General features: G+C 44.6%; 1 pseudogene; it reads right to left on the bottom strand.

The window, feature by feature from the left end:
* Positions 1 to 8,202: 8,202 nt before the first annotated feature.
* LOC146005995 (5S ribosomal RNA) lies at positions 8,203 to 8,321 on the bottom strand (annotated as a pseudogene).
* Between the last annotated feature and the right edge of the window lie 763 nt (positions 8,322 to 9,084).

Genomic DNA, 9,084 nt, shown 5'->3' with positions numbered 1-9,084 from the left:
TTTCTCTAATTAACGTGTAATTAACCAATTAACTCAGAGGTAATTAGAATTAAAGCAGCTTACAGAGTTCTAGTACACATTGCTCTAAAAACCTAATCTACTGTATTAGTATCCATTATGGGCCGACCCTAAAATGAGAACAAATCGAGGAAAAGGCACAATAACAAAAGCAATAGTTTCTTATTAAAAATGCAAAAAAATCTACTGTACATAATGACTAATTACTTCTGCTGTGAGTGCAACTCTTTCTTTTGTTGTGTATACTGTAATGTTATGGATTAACTTCAGTCTTTAGACTATACTACAGAAAGGTGTTCTAATAACCCACAGCATTAGCTATGTATGCACAGCAATTATAAATAGATAATGTGTCTTATCCTATAACTCACAATGAGACTTTTCTTATTTGGGCACCACTTAACCACTTGCCTGGCAAAGTCATATGTGATATTACAGAGCCGGCCCTAGCCTAAATGACGCCCTAGGCAAGATTTTGGCTGGTGCCCCCTAGCACCGCCACTAGTTCCGCCTCTGACCCTACTCCCCTTTCCCAGCACCATCAACCCTCATCATAGCAGTCATCATTTTGGTGCTCCCACCCGCAATATTTTAACCCCTTCCCGCCGCAGCCTGTTTTTGCCTTCCTGACAGAGCCCTTTTTTTCAAATCTGACAGGTATCACTTAAGTGGGGATAACTTTTTTTTGCTTTTACTTATCCCAGTGATTTTGAGATTGTTTTCTCGTGACACATTGTACTTCAAGTTAGTGGTAAATTTTGGTCGATACAGTCTGTGTTTTTTTGTGAAAAATACCAAAATGTCGTAAAAAAATGGAAAATTTAGCAATTTTCAAAATGTTAAATTTTCTGCGGTACTCTTTACCTAGCACGGCGCCCGCGATTACAATCGCGGGCGTCGGGGGTAAAAAATCGCGGGCATCGCGGGCATCGCGGGTAAATAAAAAACGGGTGCGACGCGATGCCCGCGATGCCCGCGATTTTCCCATAGGGATCAATGTTAAAAGACAGATTGGTCGCGATTTTAGCGTTAATTGGCTCAATGCCCGCGATTTTTACATAGGAAACAATGTTAAATGGGCCACAGAGCCCTAATAGTCCCCCTGAAGTGTGAAATGGCCCCCACAATTTTTAACGCCACCCCACGATCAACGTGAACCCGAAGCGTGGCGAGCGCAGCGAGCCCGCGAGGGGCGGCGGTACGCGTCCTCCGACCTTTTCATACCCCCACTATCCACGTCGGCGTGGAGTTGAGAATAGAATAGTGTGGCGAGCGCAGCGAGCCACCGAGCCCGAAGCGTGGCGAGCGCAGCGAGCCCCGCGAGGGGACGCGGATACCTTCACAGTTATACGCGTCCCCTCACGGGCTTCACAGGTGTCCGTGGCGACGCGGACACCTGTGAAGCCCGCGAGGGGACGCGTTTACCTGTGAAGGTATCCGCGTCCCCTCGCGGGGCTCGCTGCGCTCGCCACGCTTCGGGCTCGGTGGCTCGCTGCGCTCGCCACACTATTCTATTCTCAACTCCACGCCGACGTGGATAGTGGGGGTATGAAAAGGTCGGAGGACGCGTACCGCCGCCCCTCGCGGGCTCGCTGCGCTCGCCACGCTTCGGGTTCACGTTGATCGTGGGGTGGCGTTAAAAATTGTGGGGGCCATTTCACACTTCAGGGGGACTATTAGGGCTCTGTGGCCCATTTAACATTGATTCCTATGTAAAAATCGCGACCAATCTGACTTTTAACACTAAAATCGCTACCAATCTGATTTTTAACATTGGTCCCTATGGGAAATCGCGGCCATCGCGGGCATCGCATCGCACCCATTTTTTAGTGCATGCGATGGTCGCGATGGTCGCGATGGGCACCGTGCTAGGTAAAGAGTACCTTTTCTGCTTGTGAGACAAATAATCATACCACTCAAATAGTTAATAACTAACATAGACCATATGTCTACTTTATGTTTCCATCATTATTTCAGCCTCCTTTTAATTTTTTTGGACACTAGGAGGCTTAAAATATGAATAGCAAATTCTCAAATTTTCAAGAAAATTTCAAACACTGATTTTTTTAGGGACCAGTTCAGTTCTGATGTGACTTTGAGGGACTTTTATGTGAGACACCCCCATAAATGATGCCATTTCAAAAACTGCACCCCTCACAGTATTCAAAACAGCATTTTGGAAGTTTGTTAACCCTTTAGGTGTTTCACAGGAATTAAAACAAAGTGTAGGTGAAATTTCAAAATTTCATTTTTTTTGCAGATTTGCAATTTTAATACATTTTTCTAAGGAACACAGTAGATTTTACTAGAGAAATGTGACTAAAAATTGATTCCCCCAATTCTTTTGTTTTCATAAATATCCTATATGTGGCCCTAGTGTGCACGTTGACCAAACCATAGGCTTCATAATAGAAGGAGCACCTACTTGATTTTGGAGCCTCCTTTTTATGAGATTATTTTTTAGGCACCATGTAGGTTTCTAGGCACCATAAGATGCTAAAAGTTAGGAACCCCCCCACAAGTGACCCCATTTTGCAAACTACACCCATCAGGGAATTCATCTAGGGGTATAGTGTACATTTCAAACCCCCAGGGGTTTCACCAATTGTGGTACAACTGGGCAGTGAAAATGAAAAATTATTTTTTTTACACAAAAATGCAGTTCTGGCTCCAAATTTTTCATTTTCACAAGGAATGAAGGAGACAAAGCACCCCAAAATCTGTGCCCCAATTTCTCCCGAGTACGGCAATGCCTCACATGTGACCAAAAAATACCATTTGGGTGCATGGCAGGACTCAGAAGGGAAGGAGTGATTTTTGGATTTTGCAGCTCAGATTCTGGTGGAATGTTGGTGGGTGCTATGTCGCATTAGCAAGACCCCCGAAGCACCAATACAGTGGAACCCCCCCACAAGTGACCCCATTTAGCAAACTACACCCCTCAGGGAATTCAACTAGGGGTATAGTGTACATTTCAAACCCCCAGGGGTTTCACCAATTTTGATACAACTGGGCTGTGCAAATGAAAAATTACATTTTTTACACAAAAATGCAGTTCTGGCTCAAAAATTTTCATTTTCACAAGGTATGAAGGAGAAAAAGCACCCCAAAATCTGTGCCCCAATTTCTCCCGAGTATGGCAATGCCTCATATGTGACCAAAAAATACCAGTTGGGTGCATGGCAGGACTCAGAAGGGAAGGAGTGATTTTTGGATTTTGCAGCTCAGATTCTGGTGGAATGAATGGTGGGTGCACCCCCAAAAAGTTGCTGATCAGTTAATTTATACTGATCAGCACAAAAGGGGGGGCAGCAGTCAGTTGCACAGGCAGCACAACCTTTGGTGCAACTGACAGGTATATATATAAAAAAAAAAACCCTGCACCCCCAAAAAGTTGCTGATCAGCACAGATATACTGATCAGCACAAAAGGGGGGGGGGCAGCAGACACAAAATATAGCACTCTCTGTCACTATCTCTCACTATCTCTCACTATCTCTCACTATCTGTCACTATCTGTCACTCTATGACACTGCAGCAGCAGCACACAGGAAGTGACAAGATCCAGGAAGCATCCAGCTGCTGGCAGCACGCTACCAGTGGTGATCAGGTAAGTATCAGGCAAGGATCAGGTATGTATATCATGACAGATTGGTCGGTGACCGCTCTGCACGCAATTCCAGACCCGAATTGCGTCTGCAGGGCAGTCACCGTTAGTTTAAATCACGCGCCATGGCTGTGATTGGTCCGTCGGTCCGACGGACCAATCACAGCCTTGGGGGCAGGTGGGGTGAGGTGTGGTCATCACCGGTGACCCCCTCACGCCCCCTCACACCCGGCGGTGATTGATCCCTGTGTTACCGAGCGTCAGATTCGCGTCTCATTCGCCGGTAACACAGGAAAACGCTGCGATTGGTTGTTCACATTGAACAGCCAATCGCAGCGATCGCCGACGGGGGGGAGGCATCGCCGCCCCCCTGGGCATGCTGGGACATGTCTGCTGTCAGGGACAGCAGACATCGTCCCTCTGTCACCGCGTCCCTAGACGCGGTGACAGTTTAAAGTCATGACGTATATATACGTCATGTGTCGGGAAGTACATCCCGGCCATGACGTATATATACGTCAAATGTCGGGAAGGGGTTAAATAGAAACAGTGCACACATTCGGTGCGCAGCCCAAACAGGGGTGTGTTCTTGCTGGGAAGGGGCATGGCCACACAATATTACCCCCAATTCAAATTATGCCACACAGTAGTGCAACTTTATTCACATTATATCATGCGATGGTGTCCCTTATTCACGTTACATCACACAGTAGTACCACTTTACCTTATATGCATTACTCCTCACATTATTCACATTATACCCTTAGAAAAAAATCCTGAGAAAATATTGTATTTACAGACCTCCATGGCCACACTGCAACCCAGAACAAAGCAGTGTGTGCTGGGCAGAGGAGAAGAGCTGCAGTTGCTGCTGTCACTTAAGGGGAGGGGGCCCGGGGCCCCCACTGGGCCCTTCCATCAGACTTTGGCCTGGGTAATTTGTACCCCCTACCCCTTTCTCTTGGCACCCCTGATAATACCACACAGTAATGCCCCTTACACATGACACACATTATTAATATCCTTATAACCATAATGCCCCTTACACATTATGCCAACCTTTATTAATGCCCTTCATACACATAATGACACACATAATGCCCCTTACACATATGTTGCACATTATTAATGCCCTTATACACATGACACACATAATGTCCATTACACATATGTTGCACATTATTAATGCCCTTATACACATGACACAAATAAGGCCTGTTACACATATGTCGCACATTATTAATGCATTTATACATGACACAAATAATGCCCCTTACACATATGCCGAACACTATTGCACAACCAACCCACCCACAGACAGCACTCGCACAGCCGCTAACACTGTGACCTCTGTTTGGATACAGATGTTTCCTCATACATCTTGACTCAATAGGCCATGCAGCTCCTGGCCAGTTCTGCTAACGTTGGGTGCATTTTTTGCTGAAAATTCGTCTTATTTGCATTGTTATGACCAGCACACACAAGAAGCTTCCAATGATTGGAGTGATGTGTGGCATGCCTATATTCTGTGCGACTGTGGCTGTACCTGCATACGGAATGCTATGTTACAGTGATTTCCATGAATACACTATTTCATATGCAGATACAGCCTCACTCACACACAGAATATAGACATGCTGCATCTCATTTTAATCAGCAGAAGCTGCTGATGCCCCTATGCATTCCAAATGCCCTAGGCCAGTGGTAGCCAACCCTAGCCCTCGAGAGCTACCAACAGTTCACAATTTCCAGACAACCTAGCTGCTGCACAGCTGCACTCATTAATCACTGACACATTTTAAAAGATCCACAGATGAAGCTAATTAGCTCACTTGTGATTCTGTGAGGAGAGCTGCAAAACATGCACTGTTGGTAGCTCTCGAGGACTAGGGTTGGCTACCCCAGCCCTAGGCAATTGCCTAGTTTGCCTATGCCTAAGGCAAGGAGTCCGTCACCGGGCTTGGTTGTATCACATACTGTAGGAGGAAATCTGTTACTCCTTCCAGCACGTCTAAGCTCATCTCAGCTGCAGCAAAAAGGACTGGTCACCCACGCTCTGCAATCCAATCAGGTGAGGGGTTTCCAGGGATGGGGGGGGGGGGGGGGTGTATGATGTCCACAGTTGGTTGGTTGGCGGGGAGCGGGAGATATATGTAGGGTAAGTCAAAAAATTATCCGCGCTTCGAATGTAGACATAATTTAAATAAACTTTCAGAAAAGACACATATATTTTTTTTTACAATCCCCCTGCTTTTCAAGACACTTTGGGGGGTATTCAATGTCAGGGGAACGGCTGTCGAGCAAGCTCGACAGCCGTGCCCCTGTCCCGTTCTCGCTTGGCTCGACTGGAGCTCGGCGGTCGGGATTCAATGTCCCGGCCGCCGAGCGGCGAGAAGGGGGCGTGGCCGCGAGTTGATGACGGAAATAGACGAGCTCCGGCTAGGAGCTCGCCTATTTCCGGCTTTTCTCGGCAGAACGAGCCCGACAGCTTATGCTGTCGGGCTCGTTCTGCGGTGAAACCCTGTTCAATGCTGTCGGGGAAGACAGCATTGAATAGGGCCCCGCAGCCATCTCCCCCGTCGGGAGATGGCTGCGGGAGCACGACTGCGTTTGAATACCCCCCTTTGTCTGTCTGTCAACAAGCTACATCAGAAGTGAAACATGGTTGATCTGCAAATGATTTGCAACATAATCCACTGTCTCATGTTTCCAACAGAATCAGTTCATGTGCTCGTTCAATGTTCACATCAGTTGTGGATGGGCGTCCGGCTCCTTTTTCATGGCTTACACTTGTGAGACCTTCTTTGTACATCTGCCTCCATTAATACACACTTTTTCATGACAAAACTATTTATCCATACTGTGTACAAAGTCTTCAATAAATATTGGCACCAGACACACCCTCAAACCACAAATCGCTGCGCGCTGCTCCTCTTTCTTACAAATCACAAGGAGCAGCGCGCAGTTATATTATAACTGGACTGTGGATAATTTTTCACTCACCCTGGTATAAATGTATATAAAATAAAATACCTATATAGTGACACACACACACACACATATATATATACATATAACATGGTTGTTCTCTAAATAATGGGGTCCGTTGAATTTAAGGGGGTGATATAGTTTTGTCCATTAGAAAGAGAATTTGCTTTTACAAGTGAACCAGAATCAGGCCCCAGGTGTAGACTCTTACATGTTTGATTTTCCAGCTAAACAGGGGCTCTTAAACCCCATACACACTAGCAGATTATATTTCCAATCTGGCTGGTTGGAATGAATATCTGGAGTTTTTGCGGAACAAATTACAATCAACTATTTGCTCTCAAAAGCTGGAAAATGGACAAAAGCAGTTATCTGCATAAATTAGATATAAAGAAAAATAAATCGATTTAACCAATTGTCCTGAATGACCATTGGTGTCTGTTTTCCATGTTTAGGAGCAAATGGTCAGTTGTCATTTGCTCCCAAAAATGTCCAGATTTTCATTCCAACCAGCCAGATTGGAAAGATAATCTTCTAGTGTGTCTGGGCCTTTAGTTGCTGTGTGGTAACGATTTTATCCTAGAAGGGATTATTATAGCCCCCCAAAGTGGGGACTAAAATAATGGTGAAAAGGGATCCAAAAATCGAATATTTTTCTAGGTTTATATGTAATTTGTTTTACTGATGTGTACGTGGCCTCTTGCCACCGTACACTACATTTACATATGACCCGTACAAATATAAATATCACCGAACAGCATATGTTTATTATAACACGATATGGTACCGCTCAACTGCGTCATTTTAAAAACAAGAAGTATTAGAAGATTTTTGACTATATGCCCCAGAAATTAGTTGGGAAGAATCTAATGTATATATTAAATATAAACCACTGGGGTATATTACATTGAAACTAATAGTGTAATAATATATATGGGTACTGTATATAGATCCACCTAATTGAGAGACAACTATTTTCTAACATTGTGTTTTAGCGCAGGGGTGGCCAATCCGCGGCTCTTTTCCCAATGAGCTGCGGCTCCCAAAATCCCTCCCCCGTCGCAGCACCTCTGGGACATGGCGCAGGCTGAGACCACACATAGTGGGGGTGGGTTTGTTTTGTATTTGCAAGGTGCAAAACAAAGGAAAGCAAACGCTTTTTGGGCGCACTCTTAGAAAATGTGATGTTTATTTATTCTAAAACATAGCTTTTATTGTGGACTTGTTAAAATAGGATGGCATAACGCATGGATATAATAAACATTATTCTGAATGTACTGGTTGTTTTTGTTGTGTGGTACTATTGAGTAATAAATATTAAATCATATATCAATTTTTTAAGTTTACCACACATATAATTTATCATTTGTTGCATGTAGTCATCAGAGGTATAATAACCAGAGTGACCAAGGGTGGCAAAAATGAGTTAGTTGTCCCCAACTGTTAAACAGATAGGGGTTCAGTGACCCCACGTTACTGGGTAGCTCTATCCCGTAAATTGAAAAAATTAGTGCCTATATTGGCAAGGATTTTGAAATCGAGCAGTAGGCGGCTCCTGTGCTGTTAGTCTGTTGACTGGGATACCTAGATGTAATACCACACCTGGACTTCTCCAGGGGTCACCCACCTGGATACTGCCCTGGCCCTTCACTGCTTGGCTTCCAAGTTCGAAACAGGTTTGGGCACTCCAGTGAGGTATGGTGGTATACTGGTTGCGAGTTGTGTCACGACCCAACAGCTCAGGTTAACTGCTAAATAACACCTTTAATAATGGATGTTAACCCTATGATTTGGGGCAGAAAAAATAATAATAAATATATATATATATATATATATGTATCCCACCAGTGACCCTGGTATAATGTGCATACAGTTTGGGATTCAATTATTAGCCACAGGTAACAAGGTGGAAAAATTTTTTGGATAAGATATCCTGGAGATTGGGTGATTGATTTGTAGCGCCATGGTTGTTAATGTAACTTGAGTCACAGTGTTTATCTCACAATTTTGTTAGGAACATATAGACATGGATTTGGTTGTAATACATTAGGATTAAATTAACAGTAATTTGACAGCAATTAGTTGACAATTGACCATTAGCAGCAGTAATTGACATAGTGGTCAAGCAGGTCCCGTGCAGCAGGAACCGCTTGGCCTACGGAGTCTGAGCCGGGCTTTTTCCTAAGTTTGACCCGGTGGACGGCGCACGCACTGTCGCGATTGGAGGATGCTGAAATAAGCGTCTCCGGTTTAAATTTAATTTAGCAACCCACTGCTCCTGCCTTCTCCTGAGTCCTCCATGGAGACGCACCCAGGCCCTGGTAAGCAGTGGCCAATTAAGGCATTTAAGCTTTAACATTTTATTTTTTTACATATAGTATAGTCCCTCTGAATAACACGGCACTCACCTGGTCTTATGCACTCACCTGGTCAAAGCAAATATGTTGTTGACGTGATTGCCGTGTTATTCGG

Source organism: Crinia signifera, chromosome 5 (genome assembly GCF_055691185.1).
Source record: "Crinia signifera chromosome 5, ASM5569118v1, whole genome shotgun sequence".
Classification (NCBI taxonomy): Eukaryota; Metazoa; Chordata; class Amphibia; order Anura; family Myobatrachidae; genus Crinia; species Crinia signifera.
This window is presented reverse-complemented; position numbering and strand designations above follow the sequence as displayed.